Raw genomic sequence first — 16,728 nt, 5'->3', positions numbered from 1 at the left:
AAATATTCTCACAAAAAACAGTAAACTGAAAAAAAAAATTCAGAAAAAATATATTACCGTAAAAAAAAAGAGGCAAGAAAAATAATTATGCAGCATCTTGCCGCACAGCTGGGTCTGGCCACAACGCCTTGTCAACATCACAGGCAATATCTTCCCTTGCCAGACATCGAGGGAAGAAACGCCTTGAGTGCCTTATCCATCCCTGAATTGCACCCACAGCAATCTCATCACACGCCTCTTCCATGCCCTATACAAGAGGCATGAGCACAAAGGGCTGCCGGTCGTATACCTTCCACTGCCATGCTGAAAATAACTCTTCTATGGGGTTCAGAAATGGTGAGTATGGTGGGAGGTATTGCACAAGAAATGTTGGGTGGTCAGCAAACCAGTTTTGGACTGGGGCTGCACGATGAAAGCTCACGTTGTCCCATACTACAACGTACCGGTTTCTTTGATGGTCTGCATCATTCATACGCTCTGGTGGTGTGAGAATGTTGTGAAGTCTGTCCAGAAATGTGAGAATAGGGGCTGTGTTGTATGGTCCAAGGTTGGCATGACGGTGGAGGACACCATGCATACTGGAGATGGCAGCGCACATTGTGATGTTTCCACCACGTTGGCCAGGAACATCTATAATGGCTCTGTGGCCAATGACGTTTCTCCCCCTTCTTCTGGTCTTTGCTAGGTTGAACCCAGCCTAATCTATAAAGATGAACTCATGAGCATCCATTTCCAGTACTCCCTGAAAACAAAGAACAAAAATCAGTCAATATGGTGTTATCCAGTACACTGGGAAACAATGTTGCGTGTATTGTACTGCAGTCAATATTGTACTTACATCCACAAATGCTCGTCTGAGCTCTTTGTTTCCTTGAGAGTTTCTCTCAAAAGGCACCTTATAAAGTTGTTTCATTCTGATTTTGTTTTCGTTTGAGAATGTGAGCCAATGTGGACAGACTGACTCGTTGAATGTGGTTGAATATAATGTTGTCTTAGATGATGTGGCTTTGAATTTCTCGTAATCGGATTTCATTATTTTCCAAAACCAAGTTTACAATGCCAGCTTTCTTTACCCCAGTGAACATTTGGCCCCTTCCTCCACCATGGTTTCGTCTCTCAGTCCTTTAGAAAAAATAAAAAATAGGGCTTGGACAATGCAGCCTAAAGATTTGTCCCCCACAGTAGAGTACATACAGGATGTCATACACTAAGTAAATAGGTGTCACCCAACTGATACACTATGACATGGGGTGTACTACATGTGTACTACATGACATGTTGGTTACATTACCGTTTCTCTAGTCTAAATGTCCGAATGACAGAGGCGACAGTAAAACGGTTCAAGTTTGGCTGCACTCTCTGTTCAGCCTCTCGCAGTGTCAGCCCATGGTTGATGACATGATCTACTAAGGTTGCTCTGATTTCATTTGAAAGTTGTTGTCTTCTTTGGCCATGAACTCCTCTAGCTGCTCTACCTCTACCTCTCACTCTTCCTCCCCCTCTCATTCTCACCCTCCCTCTCCCTCTCCCTCTCTCTGCAACATCTTCCATTGTTGTTGTAAAAAAAAAAAAAAGGTGCTCACCTGTGGTCTTTTTATAGTGCTTACATCCTGATTGAAGTGTTAACAATTAACCATTAGGTGTTTGGCCAGTGGCTCATGTATTGGCCAATTAGCTCATGTAGTGTCATTTTGAATGCCAGTGTTTTGAAATGGCAAACATGTGACTTTATGTCAGATTGTTGTGTCTTATGCAAAGAACCGTGTTCAGTGCATTTAAAAAGTGCCATTTTGAATTGCAAAATGTGTGTAGCAGAAAATTTGTTTAAACTTTTGAAGACTTGAGAAGAGGTTTTGCTCTCTGTGTGTCAGTTTAAATAATTGTGCTGTCCATGTAATTTTAGTGTGTTAGCAATTGGAAAAAAATGTAATTTGATGTTCCTTTATTTTATAAGAAGTTCAAATGTATTTGTTAAATGGCATTCTGTAGCCAACACTAAAACATGTTGTATTAATTTAAAGTGTTTGTGCTGACTTAAAATTGTAAGTTTAGTCAACTCAAAATGTGAAGTTGTGTTAAGCATCAACTTGGATATTTGAGTTATCTATCTATAAGTTAAATCTAGGAAAGTTATTATGACACTAATTTTTAAGCTGTGATAGTGAATTGCAACAATTGTTTTTAAAGTGTATAAAAGGCAGTTGTTGCTCCCATTTAAAAAATAATACAATATATCATCTTTTTATCTAATAAAAGTTAATCTGAAAATTAATACAACTGCACTTTTTCTGAATATTTTGATAATTAAGTCTAAATTTATAACAAATTAAACATGACACTTGTTAATTAAAAATCATTTTATGTATACAATTTAATAACATAATTAACACATTTTTTTGTTTTAAATGGAAGAGGAAAATATAACGCCTTAAACTCTGCATCATCTAGTCAAAAATGAAAGTTCACTACAAAGAACTGGTTCAAAGTGGACATCAGGATCAGTTTCATTTCTGGAGAAGTGTCCACCCAGAGAGCTTTAGCTCACACTCACACACACAAGGGCTCATTCCGACAGAAGATGGGTCTGTGTAAGTACCTTATCATATCACTGCAGAATCTTAATGTTGCTTTACCAGCATTACAGGAATCTGACCCTTATTTTCTCTTCTATATTAGTGACATTCGTCCTCGCTGGTGCTGGAGCAGGTAAAATATAACAAACTAACTATCATTTAATCATCTAGAATTAAACATGCAGAAAAAGTCAAAGTCAGAGAGAATTTGAGAGACTGCTTTCTGGCTTCTCATAAAGTGTTATTTCAGATTAGTGGAAAGAGAAAACATCTAAAATACACTTTTAAGTGTATAGCACTTTATCTGTTTGTGTCTGTAGATTTACATTACTACATCTCTTTATCACTTTAATACAACATACTTTACAGTTTTATTCATATCTATATTCTCAAGGGTTTCACTGAGGGGTTTGTTCATATATAATTTGCCTGACTTTATACATTTTGAAAATATTTCTGACTGTTGACAGTATTTTCTGGAGTGATAAAAAGAGAATTCCAAAATCCCTTTGTATTGACAGATGTTTTTTCTAGATATTATGTAAATGAGTAAATATTTAATTAGATAACAGCTCATTTGCATATTTGGACATAACATTTCAGAAAACTTGTAATACACAATTGTTTTGTCATTCTTGATGTAATCTATCTGGGTGTGGTGGAATGCATGAGTTAACGCTAGTGTCCCCTGAGTGTGTTCACCTGTAAAGTGATGTTGATCGGTGAGTTTGTGTGTCAGCCGGTGCAGTCGCTGCGGCTCCTTTAGTTCTGACGGCGGCGGGCTTCACCGGTGCCGGGATCGCCGTCGGTTCTTACGCCGCCTCGATGATGAGCGCTGCCGCGGTGGCCAACGGAGGAGGCGTCGCTGCCGGGTCGATGGTTGCAGTCCTTCAAGCCGCTGGTAATGCAGATGTCAGGATTGTGGAAGAAGACGTAGATGTCAATAGAAAGAAATGTGCATTTGATATTTCATTTTCATAATCATGTGTGTTTTGTCTTTAGGTGCGGCTGGGATCCCAGTTGTGGCTCAGGCGGCTGTGGGCACCGCAGGGGCCACTGTGGGGACAGTCCTGGGCATCCTTATCTGAGTCTCAGAAATAATCTGCTCAATATACAAATAAAACTCTCATTATTGCACAGTCTGCCTCTTTTGTAATGACTTTAGTCAGCGTCTCTTTACATCTCTAGAGAGGGAGAGAGAGTGTGTGTGTGCTTAGAAAGAGAAGGAATAAGGTGAAAAATCTACAGAAATACAGACAAGTGTTGTAATCATACACCAATGTTAACATTTTTTGAAAATATATTTTAAACATATTTTACCATGTTCAAACACATACTCTGCCACTGCACAAATGGTTCAGGAACAAAGAGTTGAGGGTTTTTCAATCGGGTGGTTTTAATGTTGTGGCTGATCAGTGTGTTTTAGAATGTAACTCTTCTAACACATTTTAAATGGTGGACACAAAATCTAGTCTTGATCTCTTGTAGGCTATTCCATCCACATTTGCCTTTAGCATATGCAGGCTGCTGTAAGACTGGAAATGTATTTTCAAGTAAAAATTATATTTTTAATATAAAAATTATATTTCAAAATATTTAATTGAGCTTCAAATGGTATAATATATATGTAACATACACTATATTGCCAAAAGCTTTTACACGCACATGAGTTTTAATGCCATCCCATTCCGTAATCCGTAGGGTTCAGGAAGGCTGAAGGGAAGGCTTTCCACAAGGTTTAGGAGTGTGTTTATTAGGGATGGGCGATATCTGATCATTTGCGATGTACTGGTAAAAATTCTCGCCACGATAAGAATTAGTCTTCTAGGTAAAGCCGGTGATGACGCGACCCATCCGCAGCGCACTAAACTCTATTGGAGTTAGGCAACACGTGTCAGGACCCACTCGTCGCCATAATCATACTTTAGAACTAATATTGTCACATGGAATAAATGTTGATACCGTTGAAATTCTGCAGCAGAGCGATGACATCTCAGATCATTACCTAGTATCATGTATACTTAAAAAAGGCTGCAAAGCCGTCCCCTCGCTTCAAATATGGCAGGACAATCACAGCCGCCAATAAAGATTGCTTTGTAAATAATCTTCCTCATCAGTATCATCTCCTCAGCATCCCAGATAGCTTAGAAGAAGTCGATGTTACAACATAAACTATTGACTCTCTCTTTTCCAGCACTTTAGACACAGTTGCTCCCCTGCGCTTAAAGAAGATTAAAGAAAATAGTCCAACGCCGTGGTACAACGAGCACACTCGGGCCCTTAAAACAGTAGCCAGAAAACTGGAGCGCAGCTGGAAGAAAACAAAACTAGAGGTATTTCGTAATTCGTGGAAAGAGAGCATGATCGCATACAGAAAGGCCGTAAAAACTGCTAGATCTGCTTATTTCTCGACTCTCTTGGAAGAAAACAAACACAACCCAAGGTATTTATTCGATACAGTAGATAAATTAACCAAAAATAAAACTTCAACTTCTGATGATTGTAAACAGCACAGCAGTAATGACTTTATGAACTTCTTTACATGTAAGATTGATTATATTAGGTAGAAAATATTAACCATGCAGCCGTCTACTACAGTATCACATCAGACAGAACATTGTAGCGTCACTGAGGAAAAATTACACTCATTCACTGCTATAGGAGAAGACACACACACACACACACACACACACACACACACACACACACACACACACACACACACACACACACACACACATTCACTGCTATAGGAGAAGAAGAATTGGCTAAACTCGTTAAATCATCAAAATCAACAACATGTATGCTCGACCCTGTACCGACTAGGCTATTAAAAGAGATGCTACCAGAGGTCATAGATCCTCTTCTTAATATCATTAATTCTTTGTCATTAGGATATGTACCGAAAACTTTTAAGTTGGCTATTATTAAACCACTTATTAACAAAACGCAACTTGATCCGACAGAATTAGTCAATTACAGGCCAATCTCAAATCTACCCTTTCTGTCAAAAATACTTGAAAAGGCAGTGTCTTCACAATTATGCTCCTTTTTAGAAAGAAATAGTATCTGTGAGGATTTCCAGTCAGGATTTAGACCGTATCATAGCACTGAGACTGCTCTCATCAGAGTTACACATGATTTACTCTTATCATCCGATCGTGGCTGTATCTCTCTATTAGTGTTACTCAATCTTAGCGCTGCATTCGATGCTATCACACACAATGCACACGCACACAATGTAGTTTCTGAAGAAAAAGAAACCTAAAGTTGCAAAGGTGCACAACATTCTTTTGAATAGACTCGAAAATTATGTAGGCATAAGTGAATTGCATTGGCATGGTTAAAAACACACCTACTGTATGTGACCGTTATCAGTTTGTAGCAGTAAATGAAGAGATGTCACACCCATCACAAGTTCAGTATGGAGTACCACAAGGCTCAGTGCTAGGACCGCTGCTCTTCACCCTGTACATGCTACCACTGGGAGATATCATTAGGAAGCATGGCGTTAGTTTTCATTGTTATGCTGACGATACTCAGCTCTATATTTCTTCATGCCCTGACAAAACTTACCAATTCATAAGTTTAATGGAATGCAGACCTGATATAAAAAATTGGATGACTAATAATTTCCTGCAACTCAATTCAGAATTTAGTTTGTTTTTAAATGATTGGACAAACAACCTCACACAAGTAGTAACATAGAATACTGTCTAACACTTGATGGCTGCTCTGTCCAATCCTCGTGGTCTGTGAGGAACCTGGGTGTGCTCTTTGATACCAATCTCTCATTTGAAAGCCACGTTTCTAGCATCTGTAAAACTGCATTCTACCATCTTAAAAATATATCAAAATTACGGCACATGCTCTCAATGCAAAATGCTGAACAGTTAGTTCATGCGTTCATGAGCTGTAGATTATTGTAATGCTCTACTGGGTGGTTGCCCTGCTCGCCTAATAAACAAACTCCAGCTGGTCCATAACGCAGCAGCTCGAGTTCTACACTGCTCTAGAGAGCTCATGTTGCCATTTCAATGCCACGCTTTACCCCACTGCATCCCACACTTTGCATTGCACTTGGTGATGTAAGGCTTGGATGAGCTGCTCGGCCATGGAAACCCATTCCATGAAGCTCTACACACTGTTCTTGAGCTCATCTGAAGGCCACAGAAGTTTGGAGGTCTGGAGCTTGACTCTGCAGAAAGTTGGCGACTTCTGTGACCCTCAGCATGTGCTGACCCCGCTCTTTGGCTGAGTTGCTGTTGTTCCCAATCGCTTCCACTTTGTTATAATCCCACTAACAGTTGAGCGTGGAATATTTAGTAGTGAGGAAATGTCCCGAATGGACTTATTGCACAGGTGTCCACCGATCACGGCCCCACGCTTGAGTTCTCTGAGCTCCTGAGAGCGGCCCATTCTCTCACTAATGTGTGTTGAAGCGAACATACACACACACACACGCTCCTGAGAGTGGCCCATTCTCTCACTAATGTGTGTAGAAGCGTCTGCAGGCCTAGAGCTGGAGTTACACACCTGTGGCCATGAAGGGGTTGAACACCTGAACTCAGTGAATTGGAGGGGCGGCACAATACTTTTGGCAATATAGTGTATATTTGACTTAAATTAACAAGTTCACTCGTCATGGAGATCATTAAAGAAGGGGAGAGACCGAGGCTGAGGCCACCAGACAGAATCTGCTCTAACTTTGAGTGTTTAGGGTCTTTTGTTCCTGTGGCCAGTGCGGCTATAATCTGACCACTGCACAAGTCACCACCTCGAGTAACTCCTCATGCGCTTCATCATCACAGGAGGAGCGCTCACAGCTCCATCTCAGCAGAAGCAAGAGGCGGCGGTCTGAAGAAAGGCCAGGGTGTGAGGACCTGAAGCACTCAAAGCAGAACTCATGAGAGTCTTAATCAGGGAAGGGCCGTGAATGGGGAGGCATGCATCTCCTGATAGATTGTGACATGATGACTTCCCTTTCTTTCTTTTCTTTCAGAAAATACTGCACCCTAACAAATAGCTCAAACTCCTAACAAAGGGACAGAGAGAGAGGACACACACACACACACACACACACGCACACACAATGCAGTTTCTGAAGAAAAAGAAACCTAAAGGTGCATCTGTTTCACATCTATTTATAGCCTCTCACGAGTGTGCATTCCAGTGACATCATCATCAGAGGTATTTAAAGTTCTTGATGTGTTTGCCACACATGCTTCACAACCGGTCGAACAATAACCTTCTCATTAGTGAATGAAACCCAGCATGGAGAGAAGCTTTTGATAGGGAACAGACTCGTAACACGTGTAGGGGTGTAACTCTGACTGTTCATTCTGTCGCTCTGTTGTCCTCTCCACTGATAGCTGGTGTGCGGTTATATCCATAAGGAATTATATCCATTCTGGTGGCTTAATATTTTACAGTTCATATCACATACTGTATATCATTAAGATAATGCCACAATAATACACCAACAAACTGAAGCTACAAAAATTGCCTTACTGTAAAGTGTATACGAAGTCCCTTTAAGACAAGTCATTTCACTCGGCGGCCATCTTTGAAACGCCTCTCAAATTATTATTATTATTATTTATGAACTAATATTAACAAAGATTAGTAATACTGTAACAAATGTATTGCTCATTAATACATTAACTAATTTTAGAAAATGAGAAAAAAATATTTTTCGTTGAATTTTTAAGCACATAAATTTGACGCTGCCGGGTCGGTGGTTGCAGTCCTTCAAGCCGCTGGTAATGCAGATGTCTGGATTGTGGAAGATGACGTAGATGTAAATAGAAAGAAATGTGCATTTGATATTTCATTTTCATAATCATGTGTGTTTTGTCTTTAGGTGCGGCTGGGATCCCAGTTTTGGCTCAGGCGGCTGTGGGCACCGCAGGGGGCACTGTGGGGACAGTCCTGGCCATCCTTATCTGAGTCTCAGAAATAATCTGCTCAATATACAAATAAAACATTATTGCACAGTCTGCCTCTTTTGTAATGACTTTAGTCAGCGTCTCTTTACATCTCTAGAGAGGGAGAGAGAGTGTGTGTGTGCTTAGAAAGAGAAGGAATAAGGTGAAAAATCTACAGAAATACAGACAAGTGTTGTAATCATACACCAATGTTAACATTTTTTGAAAATATATTTTAAACATATTTTACCATGTTCAAACACATACTCTGCCACTGCACAAATGGTTCAGGAACAAAGAGTTGAGGGTTTTTCTATCGGGTGGTTTCAATGTTATGGCTGATCAGTGTGTTTTAGGATGTAACTCTTCTAACACATTTTAAATGGTGGACACAAAATCTAGTCTTGATCTCTTGTAGGCTATTCCATCCACATTTGCCTTTAGCATATGCAGGCTGCTGTAAGACTGGAAATGTATTTTCAAGTAAAAATTATATTTTTAATATAAAAGTTATATTTCAAAATATTTAATTGAGCTTCAAATGGTATAAAATATATGTAACATACACTATATTGCCAAAAGCTTTTACACGCACATGAGCTTTAATGCCATCCCATTCTTAATCCGTAGGGTTCAGCTCTTCTGGGAAGGCTTTCCACAAGGTTTAGGAGTGTGTTTATTAGGGATGGGCGATATCCTATCACTTGCGATATACCGGTAAAAATTCCCCCCACGATAAGAATTACTCTTCCCGTGATAATAACGGTAAAGCCAGTGATGACGCGACCCATCCGCAGCTCACTAAACTCTATTGGAGTTAGGCAACACGTGTCAGGACCCACTCGTCGCCATAATCATACTTTAGAACTAATATTGTCACATGGAATAAATGTTGATACCGTTGAAATTCTGCAGCAGAGCGATGACATCTCAGATCATTACCTAGTATCATGTATACTTAAAAAAGGCTGCAAAGCCGTCCCCTCGCTTCAAATATGGCAGGACAATCACAGCCGCCAATAAAGATTGCTTTTTAAATAATCTTCCTCAGCAGTATCATCTCCTCAGCATCCCAGATAGCTTAGAAGAACTCGATGTAGCAACAGAAACTATTGACTCTCTCTTTTCCAGTACTTTAGACACAGTTGCTCCCCTGCGCTTAAAGAAGATTAAAGAAAATAGTCCAACGGCGTGGTACAACGAGCACACTCGGGCCCTTAAAACAGCAGCCAGAAAAATGGAGAGCAGCTGGAAGAAAACAAAACGTCTCGGTTACGTATGGTAACCCTCGTTCCCTGAAGGAGGGAACGGAGACGTACGTCGGACGTACCGACGAATTGGGATCACTTCTGGGAGCCCCTATCAGCTTCGAGCTATCTAGAACCGGCCAATGGACAATTGGCGTGCGAGATTTGCATCTCGCGCCCCGCCCCGCGCCGCGGGTATAAACAGGAAGCGAGAGCGAATGCACGCTGTTTTTCACTGAGGAGCCACACGTAGTGGCTCGACCTGCAGTGATGGTACAGCAACTGTGGCGACGGGACGTACGTCTCCGTTCCCTCCTTCAGGGAACGAGGGTTACCATACGTAACCGAGACGTTCCCATTCAGTCGGTCACGTTCGACGTACGTCGGACGTACCGACGAATTGGGATCCCCTATGGAAAACGCCATAGTTACTACCACTTCCAGCGCCCAGCGATGAGCCCCACAGACCCCGATCTGATGCGGGCGGGTAGGTTCACGCAGGGAGAGTCAAAGCTGCTGTTCCGCAAGACCCACTCAGCTGACTGTATTGGATAACGCTGGGAAAGCGTGCCTGTGAAGGCAGCTGCGGAAGCCACATCATGCCCAGAGGGAGTTAACATGTGGAGAATACACGTATGGGCTGGCCGTGGGCAGCACAACATACGGAAGTCTCAGGGGTGGCCCCGGTCAATTAGGAGGGAGACAACACGAACCTGAGACGGCAGAGGAGCTCTGCCGAGGGAAAGACACGGGCTCGCCGTAGGGAGCCGTACCGTGGAAGAATACACATATGGGACCGCCGTGGGGGTCACTACATACGGAACCCAGCCTAACACAAGTTCCACCAATGCATACGAGTGTTAGACCTGGCGTCGAACGCTCCGCCACGTCCGACTGCCGCGGGTTGCGGAGGACTCAACAGGGTTCGCCGTTCCGGGGAACTCGACTGGAGCAGAATAAGCGCACGCATCCGTCTACCATAGGGGAGGGAATGGCGCAGCAAGCCGACACTGGAACGGGTACTTCAGTGTTACTGACTATGGGAAGTGAGCACACAGGAAGAGACCGGCTCTACACGGAGGCTATAGAATCTAGCGAACGTGTTAGGTGTCGCCCAGCCCGCAGCTCTACAAATATCTGTCAGCGAGGCGCCACGAGCCAGCGCCCAGGAAGAGGCAACACCCCTAGTGGAGTGGGCTCTTAACCTGAGCGGGCAGGGCACGTCTTGGGACTGATAAGCCAAGACGATGGCGTCCACTATCCAGTGGGCCATCCTCTGCTTGGAGACAGCCTTTCCCTTCTGCTGTCCTCCGTAACAGACGAAGAGCTGCTCTGAGGTCCTGAAGCTTTGCGTTCGGTCCACGTAAGTCCGGAGAGCACGGACGGGACAGAGAAAAGCTAGGGCTGGGTCTGCCTCCTCCGAAGGCAGCGCTTGCAGGCTCACCACTTGGTCCCGGAAGGGAGTAGTGGGAACCTTGGGCACGTATCCAGGCCGGGGTCTCATGATCACATGAGAGTTACCGGGCCCGAACACCAGGCACGATTCGTCGACCGAAAATGCCTGCAGGTCCCCTACCCTCTTGATGGAGGCCAACGCAATCAGGAGTATAGTCTTTAACGACAGGATTTTCAACTCGGCTGACTGCAGAGGCTCAAAGGGTTCTCTCTGTAGTGCAGTAAGCACCAGAGCTAAGTCCCAAGAGGGTATAAAGGGAGGACGAGGAGGATTTAATCTCCTCGCTCCCCTAAGGAACCTGACGATCAGATCGTGCTTACCTAGAGATTTTCCATCTACGAACTCATGATTAGCGGCGATAGCGGCGACATAGACCTTGAGGGTGGAGGGAGACAGCCTTCGCTCCAACCCATCTTGTAGAAAGGTAAGCACAGAAGCGATCGAACATCTTCGGGGGTCTTCTTGGCGGGAAGAGCACCAATCGACGAACAGGTTCCACTTCAACGCATAGAGGCGCCTCGTAGAGGGGGCTCTAGCGGAAGTGATGGTGTCAACTACCGCTTGTGGTAGGTCACCTAGAACCTCCGCGTCCCGTCCAGGGACCAGACATGGAGTTTCCAGAGGTCTGGACGCGGGTGCCATAGGGTGCCCCGTCTCTGAGTCAGGAGGTCCTGCCTCAGAGGAATGGGCCAGGGAGGTGCTGTCGCAAGGAGCACTAGTTCCGGGAACCAGGTCCGGTTGGGCCAATACGGAGCAACCAACAGGACCTGCTCCTCGTCCTCCCTGACTTTGCACAGAGTCTGCGCAAGAAGGCTCACTGGGGGAAACGCATACTTGCGTTCTTCCCGGGGCCAGCTGTGGGCCAGGGCATCCGACCCGAGGGTTCCCTCGGTCAAGGAATAAAACCACTGACAGTGGGTCGTCTCTGGGGAGGCAAACAGGTCTACCTGTGCGGCCCCGAAACGACTCCAGATTAGCTGGACCTCCTGGGGATGGAGTCGCCATTCTCCCGGAAGTTCCTGCTGACGTGACAGCTCGTCGGCCGCACAATTGAGCAGGCCCGGAATGTGAACAGCACGAAGCGACCTCAGATGCTTCTGACTCCATAAGAGGAGATGGCGGGCGAGTTGCGACATGCGACGGGAGCGTAGACCACCCTGTTTGTTGATGTACGCTACGGCCGCAGTGTTGTCCGTCCGGACCAGAACGTGCTTGCCTCTGAGCGGCACTTTGAAGCGGCTGAGTGCAAGACGAACTGCTAACAACTCGAGGCAATTGATATGCCATTGCAGCTGAGGCCCCGTCCACAGACCTGAAGCTGCAAGCCCGTTGTACGTGGCACCCCAACCCGTGGATGAGGCATCCGTGGAGACAACGGAGTGCCTGGACACTTGCTCTAGGGGAACTCCCGCCCGGAGAAACAAAGGGTCCGACCACGGGCCGAAGGTTTGGCGGCATCTCTGAGTCACTTGGACGCGGAGGGAACCGCTGTGCCACGCCCACCTCGGGACTCGATCGTGTAGCCAGCGTTGAAGCGGTCTCATATGAAGCAACCCGAGCGGCGTTACTGCGGCTGCGGATGCCATATGCCCCAGGAGCCTCTGAAAATGTTTCAGTGGTACCGCTGTCCTGCCTTTGAACGAATTCAAGCAGTTCAACACTGACTGGACGCGCTCCTCGGTGAGGCGCGCTGTCATGGCGACCGAGTCTATCTCCATACCGAGAAAAGAGATCCTCTGTGTGGGACAGAGTTTGCTCTTCTCCCAGTTGACCCGAAGTCCCAACTGGCTGAGGTGACTGAGCACCTTGTCCCTGTGTTCGCACAACTGCTCTCGCGACTGGGCAAGAATCAGCCAGTCGTCGAGGTAGTTGAGGATGCGAACGCCATGCTCTCTCATGGGAGCAATGGCCGCCTCCGCAACCTTCGTAAAGACGCGGGGCGACAGGGACAGGCCGAAGGGCAAGACGCGGTACTGACATGCCCGTCCCTCGAACGCGAAGCGCAGAAAGGGCCGGTCGAGGGGAAACGAGAATGAAAGTACGCGTCCTTCAGGTCGATCGCTGCAAACCAATCTTGGGGACGGACGCACCTGAAGATGTGCTTCTGCGTTAGCATTCTGAACGGCAGCCTGTGAAGGGACCGGTTCAAGAACCGCAGGTCCAAGACCGGCCATAACCCGCCGCCTTTCTTGGGTACAATGAAGTACGGGCTGTAGAACCCGGACCTCATATCGGCTGGAGGGACCGGCTCCATCGCGTCCTTCGCCAGTAGGACTGCGATCTCCGCCCGGAGCACGGGGGCGTTCTCCTTCGCTACTGGGAAGTGAACGCCCCCAAACTTAGGGGGACGCCTGGCGAACTGAATCGCATAGCCGAGTCTGATGGTACGGCCCCGAGACGGGCTGGGAAGCTCTAGCCAGGCTTCCAGACACCGAGCAAGGGGATTAACCACAGACGTACCCGCAGCGGGGCAGCGACGCGGAATGCAGGGATCCGACTCGGACGGCATGGAGCGGCCCGAAGTGGGATCTGAGTGTGCTGTGCAACACTTACCTGCGTCCGCGGAGGGGGCGTGCGAGTGTGGGGAGGCCGCTTGAGTGCGTTCCCACAGCCGGCGCCCCCTGCTGGCGAAGGGAGAGGCGTCTGAGGGTGGCGAGGCATGGGAGCGTCGACCACCGCCAAGCGCGCTCCCAAATGAAGGAGGGGCTGAGCGTGGCAAGGTTTTGTGGCGTTGCACACGGTCTGCCTCACCTCCTTCCTCAGCGGGGAACAAGAGTGGCGAGGCATAGCGTCGCGCACTGTTGTCCACGCACTGCTGAGAAGAGGGGAATGAGAGTGACGAGGCTTTGTAGCGTCACACACTGCCATTCTCGCCCTCTTGTGGGGAGGGGAATGAAAGCGGCGAGGCTCTGTAGCGTCACACGCTGCCATTCCTGAACTCCCGAGACCCAGAGGTATTGGAACTGCTCTTTTTTTTTTTTTTTTTTTTTTTTTTTTTTTTTTTTTGGGTACCACTGGCTGTTTTTAACATCAGTGGCGGAACAGAATTACTAATGGTTTTCCACCCGGCCCTCCTCCGGGGAAGAACAGTTCCAGACCAAATCCGGGTCAATTGTGCTTCTGGACCAGGGTGGACATCGTCTAGCCAAGGGCCAGCGCTGTGCGCAGCTCAACCTCAGCTCAGAACTACCCTCGTGCACTAAGCAGGGCGGAGGTGGCCTGCCAGTGGCACTGCCACCCCACCGATGAGGGTAGTGAGAGAGAGGAAAACTTTATACAGATTATGGCCCTATTGGTGTTCCATATTTTGGCACCAATAGTTCCACAATGCCAAAGCCTTCCAATGCACATTCGAAAAAAGGCAAGGGGCAGGCAAGGCGATTTACGCGTTGCACTATGCCTCAGCCATCCGGGAAAGCATGGCTGTCAAGTATGAATCTGATTCAGCACGAGCGCCCACTATTACGGTGGGAATCTCAGCATCATCTTCATTTTCAACACATAACAGCCCTCTCTCCGATGCAGCGATTGACATCTGTCCTCTGCTAGAGCCCCAAATGAAATGCTAGGTCCCCTTTCAAGGACCAGCAATCCCATCTGTAAGCTACCAGCAGACACGTGAGACAGTGGGCGTGGCCGTGAGACGGCACACGGCGCGCTGAACACTCAAGCCCCTATGAAAAAGGCAAGACGAACAGCGCGCCGACGTGGCCATGCTCTCGTGAGAGAGCATAGACCACCCACGAACACAGTCTCAACATGCTTGCGATGCGATAGAGGAGTGAGGGGCCCACAGAGATGTACGCGGCGGGGAAGCCTCACTGTAATCCTCAGGCCACCCAGGCTTATCAGCCAAAATAGTCCCCCCTCTGGTGCACCAGAAAAGAGACTAGATCGGGGTATAAGCGAAGGGACTCAACCCCGTTTGAGGCATCATAGTCTCGACCGCGCATCGGAGGCGCCGAGTGACGCGCGCAGAGTTGCCGTGGCAACCCGCGCTGTCACCCGGCAGCCAGACGGCACACGGCGCGCTGAACACTCAAACCCTCACGCGGAAGGTGAGATGACCAGCGCGTCGACGTGATCCCGTTCCCCTGGGAGAACATAGATCACCCACGACACAGTCTCAACATATTTATGCGAGATGGATCGTGGCCGTCAGGACAGGAAACAACCGCATCCAGAAACGCACGAGTGGTAAGACATCTTGAAAAAGACGGCACGTCACCCGTGAAGCTCTTTTGTGAGGAAAACGCTCTGTGCTGAAGCACTCAGGGGGAAACGCGACAGCGCACGGGATTGTTTAGTGCAGCCCGTGCCTGTACTCAGCAGGAAAACGCTCTACCCAGACCAACAGGTTGCTGTGATAACAGCAGTTTTTCTGCACTCAGAGGCAGCTCGATGAGTTCAGCGCGATCCCACTGAAAGGTGCCGTTTCTCCAACACGCGTCCTCCTCTGGCTTTCCGGTGTCTGTAGACAGTCTTGCTGATAGCAGCGAAAAATACTCGTCTTGATTGAAGAGAGTGAGTCCTTCATACGCCTGTGTGGCTCCGAAGTGAATGACAGCGTGCATTCGCTCTCGCTTCCTGTTTATACCCGCGGCGCGGGGCGGGGCGCGAGATGCAAATCTCGCACGCCAATTGTCCATTGGCCGGTTCTAGATAGCTCGAAGCTGATAGGGGCTCCCAGAAGTGATCCCAATTCGTCGGTACGTCCGACGTACGTCGAACGTGACCGACTGAATGGGAACTAGAGGTATTTCGTAATTCGTGGAAAGAAAGCATGATCGCATACAGAAAGGCTGTAAAAACTGCTAGATCTGCTCATTTCTCGACTCTCTTGGAAGAAAACAAACACAACCCAAGGTATTTATTCGATACAGTCAGTGTTGGGGGTAACGCATTACAAGTAACTTGAGTTACGTAATAATATTACTTTTTCCAAGTAACTAGTAAAGTAACGCATTACTTTTCAAATTTACAACTAAATATCTGAGTTACTTTTTTAAAAAAGTAATGCAAGTTACTTTTCACATTAATTTGACTGACAGCTCTCCTGTCATTTTTCTGTTGAGAAAAATAAGTGCAGATGTGTGTGTGTAAACATGATGGTTATTGTAGTTGTAGACTAAATGTGAGCATTTATTTATCTCACTTGCACAATAAAGATTCTGTACTCTGTACTCAGTCAAATACAAAATCAGAGTACTATGCAAACCTCCAATAATTAAATGTTAAATAAAACAACTACTTTTATGCATAATCTACCTTTATATTTAATTTACTAATGTCTTGCTCCTGACCTTTGATGATGAAAATTACTAGATTTTTAGTTTTGGTAGTTATTGGTAAAACTTTTTTCTCCTGCATCCTATTCTCCCATTATCCAGAACGGAGCTGCGCCCTCTACTGTTCATGCGTGAATTTAGATTTTTACCTCAGCCTGGGGCTTATTATTTCAATTTTGGTATGAAGTCTTTACTGTTGAACAAAAATATTACTTTTTTGTTATAAACAAAAACAAG

The 16,728-nt window shown here is 46.2% G+C and overlaps 1 long non-coding RNA gene across 1 annotated transcript; it reads left to right on the top strand.

The window, feature by feature from the left end:
• The first annotated feature begins 2,676 nt into the window (after positions 1 to 2,676).
• Positions 2,677 to 3,710, top strand: LOC307142321. Its single transcript, XR_013818456.1, has 3 exons — positions 2,677 to 2,706; positions 3,313 to 3,474; positions 3,576 to 3,710. It is a non-coding gene; the product is annotated as an uncharacterized lncRNA (long non-coding RNA).
• Positions 3,711 to 16,728: the final 13,018 nt, after the last annotated feature.

The sequence above is a fragment of the Gobio gobio genome (assembly GCF_949357685.1).
Source record: "Gobio gobio genome assembly, chromosome: 18".
NCBI classification, from domain to species: Eukaryota; Metazoa; Chordata; class Actinopteri; order Cypriniformes; family Gobionidae; genus Gobio; species Gobio gobio.
This window is presented reverse-complemented; position numbering and strand designations above follow the sequence as displayed.